The sequence below is a fragment of the Crocodylus porosus genome, unplaced genomic scaffold (assembly GCF_001723895.1).
Source record: "Crocodylus porosus isolate Cpor-Errol unplaced genomic scaffold, CroPor_comp1, whole genome shotgun sequence".
Lineage (NCBI taxonomy): Eukaryota > Metazoa > Chordata > Crocodylia > Crocodylidae > Crocodylus > Crocodylus porosus.
In genome coordinates this window covers 63,809,978-63,825,429 of record NW_017728950.1, presented here as the reverse complement: position 1 = coordinate 63,825,429, position 15,452 = coordinate 63,809,978, and positions in this window count along the sequence as shown.

Below are 15,452 nucleotides of genomic sequence, written 5' to 3'. Positions count from 1 at the left end.
GCTTGGAGCGTGGTGGGCCTTCCTCCCCTGTTGAGGATCCCTTGTCCGGGAGGACTCACAGCTCCTTGTGGTCTGACAGGGTTTGACTCCTCTCCAAGGGGGTGAGGCATCTCCTCCCTCTGAAAGGGGGTCCCAGCTGCCTCATGCAGCTCTCACAGCCTATCAACCCACTCTCCAGCCCGTGCACTGCCCTTTGCACCAATGGCCCTGTGTCCTGCCTCGTGCAGGGTTGGAGACCCATGCTGCCTTGTGCAGCTGCCACGGTTTCATCAGCTCCTGAATCCGCCATGCACCGGTCCATGTACTGAGGGCTTTTGCCCCTGCCCCATGCAGGATTGGGAACCCATGCAGCCTCATGCAGCTGCTGAGGTCCTGTCCACTCCCAGACACTCTGTGCACTGTCGTCACAGCTCTCTCTCCGGTGAGGCTAGGATGCAGTTGCTTGCTGCTCCCATCCAATGAAGACATCTTCTGTGTATTGCACCAGCTACACTAGCCCTTTATCAGCCCTCATTGAAGCCTCCCATGTGCTGGGCATGCTGGCTTTTTATTCCTTTTGGAGGCTCCACCCCCAGATTGAGAATAGACCAATCAAGGAGCTCGAGGGGTTAGTTCTCTTTGAGGTCCTCTTTTTCACCTCACCCTTGGGTCAGGGCAGGCCTGCCTTCTTCCTGCCATTACCTGATTGGTGGAAAAGAGAAACTGCCTCCACCAACGGGAAGCTGAGTTCTTTAGGCTCAAGCTAATCATCCAGGCTGCCACATGAGGATACTATATGAATAGAACTGATGTGATAGTTTTAGAAACATTGCTCTTAGATCAGGTGACATCAACATCTACCTATCTACCGGTTGGAAGTCTCACTGATTTGAATCTTGTTTCATCTTTCTTATATGACTAGTTGTATGTTTGAGAAATAGATTACAGTTATCCATAATATTTAACAATTTGAAATGTACTTGTCAGTTTTGAAATTATTACTTGGCCTCAGTTGTGATCCTCACTATGAAACTCGAGGTTCTGTGGCATTTTAATTTTTTATTAAAACAGGTGAGACCAATCAAGAAATTGACACACAAAGTGAAAATAAGATAATAAGAGTGCGAAGTCTGATAGCAATTGGAAAAGAGGCAGCAGATTGAGAAAATCCTACAGAATATTGTACTTGAGAGAAGAAAGATGTCAGTCCCTAAAGAGTCCAACCACATTTTCTTGTTCAACAGCCAAATTTGAAATCCTAGCTGCCCTTTGAGAGGATTGATCAATATTTGCCCCTCTTCAGACTCATGAAATATTAGAACAGGTACTTATTAAAATATTTAAGGTGTCAGGGCTTTGGCACAGGTTACCTTAAAAATGTCAGAAAGGCATTTAAAATGAGAGCAGTCATTAGTTAAGGGGTATTAAATCACCATTAAGTACCCTCTACATATTTCTAAAATATGCCCTTGCAGCTGAGTTTTAATCTTTTATTCATTTTGCACAGGATGTATGGACTGGGGAAATAAAATGTCTTCATTTCTTCATTTCTTCAGCATCCCAGGTCCCACCCACTGTACCCCTTTCCACCCACCAAATCTCTAGTGGTCTCCACCCTGCCCCCTCCTCCCCATGCCAAGATCAGCCCTTAGTGTTTAGTTACAGAGAGACCATGTAGCCCTGTTATATAGTCTCACTGCCTGGGGACTGTGCTCAGCATGGAGCCACTGGGGCTATATTCTGGGGGAGGGAGGGCTTGCTTGTCCCTGTGGCATGGTCTTCCTGCCAAGGCTCCTTATGAGGCCACCGTGAGCAAAATTAATTGGAGGCCACTCAGCAGAGGAACTTCATTGTGCCTCAGTTTCCCTGGCCCTGCAAACCCTCTGTTTCTCAGCTCTGCCCCAATGTGTGTTCTGTGCCATGCAGTGAGCATGTTTATTTCTCAGCCTTGCACCCTGGCTATTCCTCCCTTCCCCTAGCCCCCCACCCGAGGCTAGAATAGCGCCCCCACCTCAGCCAGCACAAGCCCTGCTGCCCCTAACACACCTCCCCCCTCCCCCAACCCAATCCCAGTTCACTGACACATGCAGGATTTTAGTCCTTTATTTTTTTTTTAACTTTTTTCCACTCCTTTCTCTTTACTCCCCCTCACCTCACTTCAAATAGCTTTTCAAGATTTCTCCCCTCCCAGCCTCTGCTTCAGCTGGGCTCTTGCTGGCTGTGGAGAGAGGGAAGCCAAAGACCCCATGCTGTTTTCTCCATCTCTGAGCTAAATGCCACCCTCCCCACTCCTCTCCCACCCCAGGGGAGGAATGGAGTTCTGAATCCTATCTATTAGGGGTGCACAAAGTGGGCTGTATTCAATTCATATTCAGCCCGATTCGGGGGACAGGGATTTGATTTGTTGATTTGGATCACTGTCCTGATTCAATTGGGCTGAATCTGAAGAGTCAATGCTGATTCAGAGAATCAGTGATTCGGCTATAGATACAACTCTAAATGTTTTTTCTACTTACCTCGAGGTACCAGGCACAGCTTGTGAACACTGAGATGGTGGAGTGGATGGAGTGTCCCACAGGAGCACAGGAACCCTGTCCCCACTCCCCTCCTGCTCAGTGATCGGCTGTAGGGGGACCCCGGGTGCCCCTTCAACCCAGGAGGCACTAGTTGCCGAGCCAGGGGGCAGGGAGAAAGCCCCCTGTATACTCTGTGGTGGACCCAGAATTGGACCAGGAATGCTTCTGGTCCACTTCCAGGTCCACCACCGAGCACACTGGGGACCCCCCTGCATTCCTGTGGGATGCTCTATCCGCCCCACCATCTCAGTGTTCACGAGCCACTTATATGTGGAAAAAACCTTTAAAGCTGTGTCTATGTCTAAATCGTTGAATCTTTCCAAATAAATTCAGAGGGATCTGATTAAATTCAGAGAGATTGAAGTGTCTCCTGATTTGATTCAGAGTTGGAGATTTGGCTGCTGAATCAGGCCGAATCTCCACCGAATTAAATCGGCAACCAAAGTTTCACATAGCCCTGCTGTCCATACCCTTGCTCACCAGCCCTCTAGTGGCAAATCACAGTCACATAGATCCAAAATGATATGAAGCCTTCACCTGAGACGGCTCTAAAAATGCCATAATTTTATGACATCATAAAACACCATGAAGTGCTGTAATTTTATGACACTGTCATGTTTATGGCAACATTCCACTGATTTATGGCATTATACCATAAAACCCTTAGTGCCAAAACCCTTAGTGTCCAGGAGAAAAGCTCCTCCAGGGTCCCTGCCACTGTGCATTCAAATGAAATCCCTTTTTAGCTGGAAGTAATTTTTTTCTTCTTCATAAAAAAGGAGCTGAACACAAGCCAGATATTTAAAGGAGGACAAATTATTAACCAAGGTTTTTTATAATCAAATGAAGAAAAAATTCAATTATTAAATACTTCTCATCTTCTCTTGGTAGTCTCTTTGTGGCATTGTGCCACTTACTAGTCATCCATGCTAATTGTTTAAATTTTCAAAGTTGGTTATTAGTTAGTTCACAAGTTTAATGAACTCTGCTAACCACAGAGGACATTTCAGGACCAGTTCAAGAACTGATCCATTCAAGCATCTGTTGCTGGAGTCCCTATCCCTTAGCACTGTGAAAGCAGCTGTTTGAACTACAAATGAAGGTCCGAGAGGTTTTCTTGTGGTGTATATTAATAATAGTATTATTTTCAGTATACAAATGTATATGGTCTCAAGGTTCAAAACCCACCTAAGTAAAAGTGCATTTAGAAATGTTAAGTTTAAGTCCCACCATAGGCACTATTCTTTGAGCTGTCTTTTTTTGTTTATTTCTTTTTAAGAATGGTATTTTGTATTTTCTGTGATCATTATCATGATCAGAAATTTCCAAAGCTTTTAGAGGCCAAATTCATGTTGCAGTTAAGTGTAGGTACTCTGAAACACTTGCTGGAAAGCTTATTCTTTCCAGCTAGGAGGTAAATTCAGACATTCCCCCATTAACTAAAGTAGAGACTGCAGACACCTGAGAAGGCATAAACAGGGCTATACATCCAGATATTGAATGCTCATTAAACTATAATGGGTTATAGCTAGAGAAATCCAGACACAAAAATTTGGCACATTTTATCTGGTTTAGAATTGAGAAGTACATTAACGTTACATTGCATTTTGAGCCTGGCTTCATCAACAATTGGACACTAATTAATGCATTCTTTTTAATTGTCCAAGTATGGAATTGTACAGTAATTTATCTTACTGCTTATACACACGGCGGACATATTTCAGAAATATATTTGAAAAGGTCAGTGTATTGGAATGGTGTCTGATTACAGTATTTTTTTTCAGATGGTATGCTACTTCAGCTTCTGTAACGCATTGATTTAGAGGCAAACTGCCCTCCCCCTGCCAAGCACCTACATCCAGTCATACAATTACAAAAAACCCTATTGATTCTTTGTAAATTCCAAGTATATGACGTTAACAATTTCTGTGTGATGCTGCTGTTGGGATGTAACTGCAGAAAGAAGGGCATGGACCAATGGCTTAAAGTTTTAGCAGAGGAGGTTTGGATTGGATATCCAGAAAAACATCTACTGTTAGAATGGTGAGTCAGTGGAATAGACTTCCTAGGGATGTTGTGGACTTTCCATCACTGGTGTTCAAGCAGAGTTTAGACAGCCACATCTTGGGGATAATGTAGACTATGCCTATGTTCTACTATGGCTATTTCCCAAGCTTCTAGGCTTTCCTAGGTACCCATGCCCCCCACATTCTGCTACTTGTGTCAAGGTGCTTTTAAGCCTCCCTCTGAGGCATTGTGTGATTGCTATAGCCAAGGTAGAGGACTTTGACTGGAATATACCAGTCTGGGACCAAAACCAGTGGTTCCTGGGTAAAGGGTCTTGCTTTTGCTCAGGGTGAGACTATTTTGGGGTCAGGAAGGAATTTTGCTTCATAACCAGATTGGTATGGATTATAGAGGTTTTTGTCCTCTTTTATAGAGTGAGGTGAGGCATGGCCTTCTATGTGGAATTTCTTAAGCAGATATTGAGAGGGACCTACCTAAATCGCAATGAGATGAAGGGCCACTCACAGCGCATGGACTTGATCTTGAGGTCTTTTCATGGTGAGCCCCCCTTGCTGCTGACTGGCCAAGAGGCCAGTCACACATTTTCAAATGATGGCATTGCTGTAGCATTGCATCTGACTTCTTAAAACATGGTGCCAAAACCTTTTTGCTTTTCTGACTGGTACCTTCACTGAGTCTGTGTCACTAGCTCAGCCTCTTAGCAGCTCTCAAACCACATCCTCTATGGCTGCAGGAGTTGCTCCGGTTTCTTTGTATTCTGGTATGCTTTTATTTTTTTCCACAAAACTCCATGCAGAATCATGGGAAATGCTATTTTTATGGTGATCACAGAGGTTGCCATTTTTTGTGGTTTCCAGGAAAATTTTGAAACTGAGATTTAAGTAAGTCGCTATATATTGACAGCCTTTTATATGAACCATTAGTTGGTATGGTTCTCCTGCTTTACCTGTGGCAGGTTATGGTGTTATGTCTGTGTTGTGTCAGGGTTGACTAATTTATATAGATTTTAGATTATGGATTGTGTAGGATGGTTTGGAGAGGGATGATTTAAGGTGCCATAACATGACAAACAAGCCATAAAAATGTTTTGCATATGATGTAGAACATTTTTGTGGCTGATTTGTATTACACTTCAATGTGTGACTGGGGCCAAAAATCACTTTATTATCTATCCCAAGGCTGAAATTGCACTAGGGTCTGGAGACAGGGATTCCCTTGATAAATACTTTTAATCTTTTGCCTCCCGCAACCAGGAGCCTCTACAGCCTCTACAGGCCTAACAGCCATGCCAGAGCTTCTGGACACAGGATTTTGATAATCAACTGATTTAAATGAGTCTGAACCCAACTCAGGGCTATCTGGGCCAGGGCCCACAATCAGTTGAATGTCCCCCATGTGCAGGGCTACCTCACTCACTTTCAGCTGCAAGAAGCAATGGCTTAATTGGGATCTGATCCCTGATTCCAAAATTATACCTTTTGCCATGCATGTATGGCATGGCAGGCAGCGAGGTGCAATTGTTGGGGTTGGAGATCAGATCCAACATACCATTAAATGACCATGTGCCAAGGGTGAGAGAAATTATAAGTTTCCTCATCTATAGCAGTTTATCATGTGAAGTTATCTGCCTCTGCTGGACAAAGATTAATGGGGATTAATAAACATTTATGGTGTATCTGGGGAAACTATAATTTTAAAAATAAATAACCTCTTCTTTTTCTCTGTTGAGAAAATCATAGCAGACAGAAGCTCACTTTTTCATCTGCTCTGTTCTTGGCAACCCCCTCATGATGATTATATATAAAAATAACTTCATCAGTATCTTAATGTTGATATAAAACATTGATTTTTCTCTGATTCATTTACTACTGCTGTTTCCCCTTTCACTTTTTTATTTCATCTATGCTACAGGAACATTAATCAAACAAGCTAGCTAGCTTTAAATGTTTAAAAAATTAAATTTGCATATTGTACAGAATGTTATTCAGCATCACACTGCCAGGGTATGGTATCTGGTTGAAATTAGTTCATTTTAAGTCATGTTGAATTTCATACAGTGGTTATCTGTACTTAAAATTTATCAAAAGGATGCTGGCATTTTATGGTTAGGTAATGGTTAATTGTATCAGGAATTATATAAGCAGGCAATGCATCAATGTCTGCTGACAAATACCCAGATTAGCACATCAGTGAAATAATTTGTGTTCAAATAGCTAGAAGAAACCAACTTTTTATAGCATACACAGTGAAAAATATTGTGTATTCCCATAAATATGTATTTTAAAATTTGACTCAACTGTGATGTCTGTAAACCACTTAATAATGAGTAGACAGCTATTGTTACTGTGACTGATGCTGTTTACATTTGCTAATTGCCTTACTGATACAAAGTCATACATTTTAGCTAAAAACACTTTGGAGAGAGGATGAGGTTTTTCCTTCTTTCTTTTTCTTATTCTATAGTGACAAGTGCAGTGGTGTCTGGGAGACATGGGAGCCTCAAAGTACTATTGCAGTACAAATATTAAATAGTAATATTTAGAATCAGTTGTTTTTAAATTAGAGTTAAACTGTACCTTCTCGTGAGAACTTCATCTAGGCAGCCCTACACTTAGTGACAGTTATATTTTGTGCAAGCCATCTCACGAAGTCAGACTTATAAAAAAATTAGGAAAGTTTATTAATGTTTGATGGTCATCGATTGGCTTCCACTGCTCCTGTTCCTTTGCTTCATTTCCCTGAAGACAAGTCAAATACAGACTCGGGATACTATTTATTAATAAAGGGTCTGCTGGATGCCTAGAAGTGGCAAAGTATGCTGCAGTGCAAATAAATGACAGTGCATTAAGTAAAACAGTTCCTTAGGCTGTGGAAACTAAATGTAGTGCATTGTGTAAGGAGAAAGCCACATTTTAATATTTCTTCACATGTTCCTAATGATGTTTGCCTATAAAACTAAAATCCTTCCAGCTATGCAGAACTGCTATCATTATGTGCTATGTACTGAATAGTTTGATGAACAAAAATGTTTGCATTTAACCATTAAATTGACATTCTAGTTGCATGGAAAAGGGACCAAATGGTAGTGGTACCTAACAGAGCTAAACCATCAGGTTTAGGGAATGTAGAGCCACCTCTTATCCCCATATATAGAATGCCCATATCACCACTCAAGGCATGAAACAAGAGGCTGCTTTCCAGAGCTCCTAATCCCACTCACAAACAGATGACCATGGAGTTGGCAGAACTTTGGTCAGACCTGAGCTGGGAGGCTAGTGTGCCAAACTTGGTGGCAGATTATATGTCCTACAAACAAGGGTAAGCAACCACATACTGTCCTATTTCCAATATTTCTCACAAACCCCAGTGGTTAGACCAAATAAAAAATGGTGAATGATCATGAAGTGGAGTTACCAGGCAATACAGATTTTTTTAAATATTGGGTCAGCTTTTTTATCCACCATCCTCGTCAACAATACCACCACTGGGGACCATCACCATATCGCCTTCTACTCCAGTCACCTTGTAAAACCAAAACCAGTGAGTCTTGCTCCATTCTTTGAAAAATGGCTATAAGAGCCTACTTTCAGTAGAGAGCCATCAGGCACCTAGGCTCCAGAAAAGGGTGGGTGTTCAGTATTTCCTCTTGACTAATTCTAGGCACTTGACTAATTCTAGGCAGTTCAGTGTTCAGGGCTATCTGTTTTTTGATTGCCCTTGAGACACCCTTTTGTCCCCATGCATTATATAAGAAACTCCAGTACATAAACCTGGGTTTAGGATTCCACTTCATTTGGCAGTCATCTAAGGCTAGAACAGATGTTGCTGAATGCAGCAGATAAGTTGTGCTGTGGTGTGTTGCAGAGAAGCTGATTTACCTCATTTGGGGAAATGCACATTATCCCTTGTCACGTCTTTGACAAGGGACAATGTGATCTACCTGCTTTCCCTGAGCCAGATCCATCCTCCACAAATGTGGGAGATGATTCTGGCTAAGTGAAGTTGTCAGGGCTTTTCCTGACTCAGCCAGATCTGGTCCTGTGATCGGTGGGGAGGGAGATGCTTCTGGCTGATTGGGAACCCCAACTTCCCTGTTGGAGTAGTCTCCAACACAGAGGTCTAATAGATGTCTGCTGCAATGAAGTGACAGAATCTATTACTACCTTTTGTCATGCCACTGATTTTCCTCTGATGTGGTATAACAAAGGGTTGTAACATCTATTTTCTCATAATTTGTACCACCATAACATTTTTTGGTTGCATAAATGAGATGTCAGGTAATGTCTGTTTCCTCCCTAAGAGTTAGATCAGGAGTCGGCAAAATGGTAGATCTGACCAGCAGCTGGACTCCATTTCCCAGCGGTCTCTGCCTGCATTGCTCCAGCCAGTCTTCATGGAGACCTCAAGAGCAGTGGGGCCAAAACAGCATGGGGCCATCACGGCCCTGCACTCCCAGGGTGTCCATGGAAACCAGCCAGAGTGGCATGGGCAAGGGCTGCTGGGAAATGGAGTCCACCATAGGGCAAATCCAGCCCGTGTTAGATGTTGTAGTGCCTAACTTGTAGGTGCCAGTGTCTTTTATCGGATATTTTGCTAGTGATTTCTGATTATACTTGTTTGGTTTGAGGCCAGTAACTTCAATTCAGGAGTGTTTATGGGACCCCAGAACTGAGATTAGTTGCTTGTGTATTGAAGTTTGATGATATAAAACAAAACCAAAACAACTTCACCAAGATAAAATACTGGTAACAAATCCAAGATACATTGTTCCTCAAAAAGTAGAATAATTGTTACTTCCCTCTTATCTTTTTTCTTCCTTGTCCAACTTTCTTTCTAAGAAACGTGACCCACTTATTTCATTAGAAAGATCAAGGGAAGACTTTGACATTTCAGCTTTGAAAAATAGGTATCTTCATTCTCTTCTAGTTTTATGGTTGAAAATTACCTAGTAGGTAATTTCCTAATCAGTATATTATAAATAACACATTATACCTTTTCAATTTGTCTGTACAGAAGAATTATGCATAAAACAGTGTGCAATTTTAGCAAGACTTACCTTGGTAAAATCAGGCCCCTATTCCCTGTGGGAGATAAAAATAAGTTGCCTGTGCACAAAGCAGTCCAGATGGAATCCCAGTAGGCAACACAGTGGCATAAATGAAAAGAGCCTTATTTGTTTTAAGCAATGTATGCTTCTAATTTCTATTATTTTGCTTTTGTGACTGTGACTTGCTGCTACTGAGTGACTGAGTCACTGGGGATTTCAGTCTCCAGTGTACTTTAATATTAGTATTAAAGAGCATGTGTATTCTCTTTCTATTATGAAGACCAGAATTTTTTTCTGGCAGCATTAGTTTCAAACCACAGCACAGTTGTGTTTTATGGTGTGCTTGAATGTTGTAGAAATATGACATATTAGGCCAAGTAAAGTATCTAGGGTAGAAAACCATCTCCTCTTGTTGCATTCTTTAAAGTAATTTATGTAAGCTGTAGTGAAACATCTATATGGAGCTCAAAATATAAATCTGGGTTGTCATGGATACACACATGAGGAGGCTTTCTTTATAAATTTATTATGAGTCTGACAATTTATTTTTAGTACATAACAGTAGATATTCCAAAAAAAGGCACATGACATAACCATGCTCATTATGATTAGTTTGTTGCTGTTAGATATGTTGTCCTTTTTTCTGCTCACAGTCCAGAGATATTTTAAAGCTATACAGTTTGATGTCAAAATGGCTGATCCCGGCTCTAGGTTTTCTTTCACCGACTTGACTGCCTCTGCCATGTGCTACATATGCTTAAAGTATAATTTATATATTGCCTGCAAGCACATTTAAATAGTAGTATTCATAAAAAAAAAAAAAACCCTGCAGGAAAAGGCATGATTTTGGATTTGAAATGGTTTCAGCTGGCGTTTACGGCTCTAGTCATTAAGTTAGATGAGGTAATTTTAACATAAAGCTTTATGAACTAAATAATGTCTAGCACTTTCAAGTCAATACCTATCTTTCAGTATCATGTGGTGTCCTCTGTTCTAGGTTCTACTGTACATACATAATACACTACAACAGTATTTGTACAGTATTTTCTTTTGAAAAAAATAATTGATTAATAACAGGAATCTTCATAAGTGATTGCCGTATCAGAGAGAGAGAATGGAGAATCAAAGGAGGAATTAAAAGCAGATCATTTTCAATAATAAAAAGAAAAGTAATTTAAGCAAATGAATAAATGATTCTTGAAATTTACACCTCAGGTTTTTTAACACCACAAGGCTGTAGGTTTTCTTTTGTCACTGGCATTTTTTGTGGAAATCTATCATGTCTAGAAAACAAACAAACTTTTATTAAAAGAATAAAAAGCAAACTTTTTCTTAGCATGGAGAGAAAAACATGATGGTTTCCACTTTGTTTTCTTAATGTCTGGTTTAAGTCAAGATATAATTAGAAAACTAACCTCTCCCAACACTACCCCAGTCCTTGTTTTAAGCCAGTAACACCCAATCATTTGGCCCCATTAGCTGGACGAGTAGTGTAGGGGAGGTCTGTGCACAAGATCCCATGTGGGGTCAGCCTGTGGCTTGGCCATGCGCTGACTCAGTTGTGCACATGTCCAGTCTGGTCCTAAATCAGCCTGATCTGGCCATGAATCAGCCTGATCCTGCATTCCTGTATCAAACCATACACCAGCATGATCTGACAGATAGGGCCATGTTATTGAGCCTGCAACTTCCCCACAGGTCTGGAAATTTGGCCACAAGGGAGTGGCAGTTAAGGCTGCCACCCTTCATTGCAAGCAGATTTCCAGACCCTCACAGCCTGGATGACATGCCTCTGTGGGCTGGATCTGACCCAGCTGAGTACCTGTGTTTTAAGCAATAAAATATTATGTAGAAAGAGGCTACAGGACTAAGTGGGAACAGCAGATTGATTGTAGGGTTGGCTTATCTTTCTGAAAAAGCACCATTATTTGAAAAATCATTGATCAGTGGAAAGGGAGATACACATCCCAAAGTGGAATTATTAGTTTAGTAGCGTTTAAAATATGAAAGTAATTTTAAATGTACACATCTAATGTTTTCAGGTAAACATATTTAATCTGGGCTGCCATTCTGCTTATTTTTCTCTCCTTGGGTTTTCCAGATCATAATTCTGTTTGCTTGCAACAGTATTATTTTTTTTAATACAAATATGTAGGTTATATACTTTTTTGCCATGGCAAAAGGTTAGATAATTTTAATACTGATAGAAGAATGCCCTTCTGTTCCATTAAAGATCAGTAGAGCTATTTTTTTTTTCTAATTCTAAAAGAGGAATAATTAATAACAGTAATTTTATGCATAGAAAGATAGAGGCATTACATATGGTGTCAACAACACCACTGGGATCAGTTCATTAGACTTCTAGGAGTGGGACAAAAATTGAAGAAGTGAGAAATGTGGTATAGATTACTACTAGATAGTGTGAAACACATGTAAAGTACTAAATTACATGCTGATGGAATGAATCTACCATTAGATTAGAGATACCACAAATACTGTTTACTGTATGACTACCATTTAGAAAATAGAATTCAAAAGAGTTAATAGGGATTCAAAAGAGTTAATTTGCATCTAAAAATGTAAAATCATAATGAAATTAGGGATAGAAATATATTTCACTCTACTTTCAAGAGTAAGTAGATGTTCCAGATACAGCTGTGTAAATAATATATATTTTTTGTTCATTGATGCAAAAAATGAGTTTAGTTTCCACTGAGAGGCAAGGATTTCCTGTCCTTTATATTTTTTTAGTTTTCACTTTATTTACCTTTTCCAAAAACAGGTAGAAATCAAAATAACACATTTTCAAAACATGTCCTTTGAAAAATATCGAAACAAACTGCTTTGATTTTTTTCCAAAAATATTCCCACTTTTCTCCTATTTATTTTCATTTGAAACTAATTTTAGGAAGAAATCCTTGGACAGGATTGCCATGGCATCATTAAAAGCTGCAATAAATGTTTTTATTATTTTTTCCTTAGGATGGAAAGCAGTCACATTAGTGGTTATCATTAATATTACAAAGGAAAGCATTAGATGTATCTCTGTAATCCAGGTTGAAATTAGTTTTGCATTTAAGTCAGGGATAAAATTTCTTATGTATAACAAATATAACATATTTTGTAAAACAACAACACTCTAAGTATAAGGTGGATTTTTTGAAAATTTACAAGCAAACCCATGAATTAAATTAGTATTTAAATTGTCATTTTGAGATTTGAAGCAGAGTCAAGCAAGGCTGTGTCCTTGCCTTGATGCTGTTCAGGATTTTCTTTTCTCCTAACATACACATTTTGGGACTTCCATCAGAGGAATTTATCTACATACACATTCAAATGGAAAATTATTCAACCTCACATGCTTTAAAGTGAAAATAAAAGTGTGCAAAGTTGTGATTTATGAGCTGCTGTTTGCTGCTGATGAGGCTGCAGTCATAGTCCACAGAGAGCAATCTTCAAAGCCTCATCAGTCACTTTGCTCATGCTTGCCAAATGCTGGTGTAATGATCAGCATTAAGATAAACTATGCTATGGGCCAGAACATGTGATCACTACCTGTGATCACAAGAAATTAAAACATATTGGATGTTTTAAGTAAATTAAAGTACCTTGGCTCTATTGTTACCAACAACCTGTCATTTGAGGCTGAACTGAATACCCATATTGGTAGAATATCGGGTGTCTTGAGCATGCTGAGCAAATGCATGTAGAACAACAAGCTGACTATGAAGACAGGGGTCAAAGCATATCATGCTTGTGGTATCAACACCTTTTTGCATGTCAGTGAATTCTGGACCACATACTGTACTCAGGAAAAGCACCTCAACCGCTTCCACTTATGTTGCTGCCTTTGCTGCATCCTAGGAATTTCCTGGCAGGACAGATTTGGCCATGCTGTGGCCACGCCATGAATGCACATGCCTGTTCTGTGGGACAAATAGTAGTGGCACATATTGTGCCACTGCTTTTTGTCCCTGAGGCACAACCCTGTATGCATGCTTCAGTGTGCAGCAAAGGGACCTGGATATGGTAGGGCCTTGTGGCCCCCAGCAGCCTTACCAAGGGTCCTGGGGGCCTCCTGCAGCAGCAGCAACATCAAGCCCGATGCCCAAAACTAGGCTGGTAGTTAGAGTGTGGCTCTGGCTGGCCAGGTTCTGGTTTCTGGTGGTGCATGATACTAACACATGTGCTGCAGCACTTTGTAGCAGATTTTTTTTTTATACAAGGATATCCTAGTGTAAAAAAACCTCACTGTTTTACAAATTAGCATTGTGGCACACAGGTGCATGTGAGTCACGTGTGATTTGCACTGCCTGAAATGGCTTTGAGGTACTGAAAACCACATGTGCATACTTGTGGAGATGCACCAAGACTCCAAGCATCCATTCTCCTCTTAGTATCAACTTTGACGGCTTGATCATATGCAAAGAATGGATGATGGCCGTATATTAGGTCTGTGTGAAGTGGCTAGTATTTGCTTTGGATTTGGATTTGGCCAATTTGAGGGACAGTGATTCAATTCAATTATTTGAATCACTGTCCTAAATCGATTCAGCTGAATCTGATTCGAAGATTCAGCCACTGCCGAATTGGACGAATCTCCAAATCAAACAGGCCCCAAACTCTGCCTGCTCTCCCAGCCCTGTCAATGGCTACCCTGCTTGGCCCCAGCATCCCAGCTCTGAAAAGAAAAAAAACAGTCCCACACTCACTAGCTCCTGCCAGGTGGGGGGCGATCTGAACCTGTTCAGCCTCATCAAGCGGAGGCTGAGGGGGGATTTGGTGGTTGCCTACAAACTCATTAGGGGAGATCAGCAGCAAACAGGAAGGGCCCTATTCCCCCAAGCAGCACCTGGGGTGATGAAGAACAATGGCCAGAAGCTGCTAGAGAATAGGTTCAGGTTAGAGATTAGGAGGCATTATTTCACTGTTAGGGTGGCTAGGATCTGGAACCAACTTCCTAGGGAAGTGGTCCTCACTCCTACCTTGTGTAAATTCAAAAAGAGGTTGGACAAACACCTGTCTGGGGTTGTGTGATCCCAGCGTGTGCTCTGGCCAGTGGTGGGGGGTTAGACTAGATGATCTGTTCAGGTCCCTTCTGACCCCAAAATACTATAAAACTATGAAACTATGATCCCCACTGCCCCCCACGCATGGGGTGACTCTGCCATGAGTCCCCAGAAGCCCTGATGGCCACTGCAGCAGCCAGTGAGTGTGGGGCTTATTTTTGGGTTTTTTTAAAAGAGCCAGGTGGGGCAGCCATTGATGGGGCTGGGAGAGCAGGCAGGGGATCGAGGTATATGGCACAGCCCCCCATACAGCACGGGACAGTGGGAGGAGCATGGATTGCCCCCCCCACCTGGCTGGAGCTGGTGAGTGCAAGGCTTTATTTTTTATATATATAAAATATATATATATAAAAAGCACTGGGATGCTGGGACCAGGTGAGGCAGCCATTAACAGGGCTAGGAGAGCAGGCAGGGTTAGGGGATGAGAGAGCAGGCAGGGGATGCAGCCTGGTGGGGGGTCTCCCCATAGTCCCCCCCACTCTGTCCAGCCCTGCCTCTACTTACCAGCATGCAGCCAAGGTCCAGCTCCCTGTGCTGGCAAGTGGGCACTGCCTGAATCTCCAAAGCTCTGAATCTTTTCCAAATCAATTTGGAGAGCTTTGAATTGATTCAGACCTTTCTATCGGTTTCCCGATTCAATTCGGATTCAGAGAGTTGGCTGCTGAATTGGGCCGAATCTCCTCTGAATTGAATCAGCACGTGAAGCTTCACACAGCCCTACTGTATATCTAAGAATCTTTTACCTGGAGAACT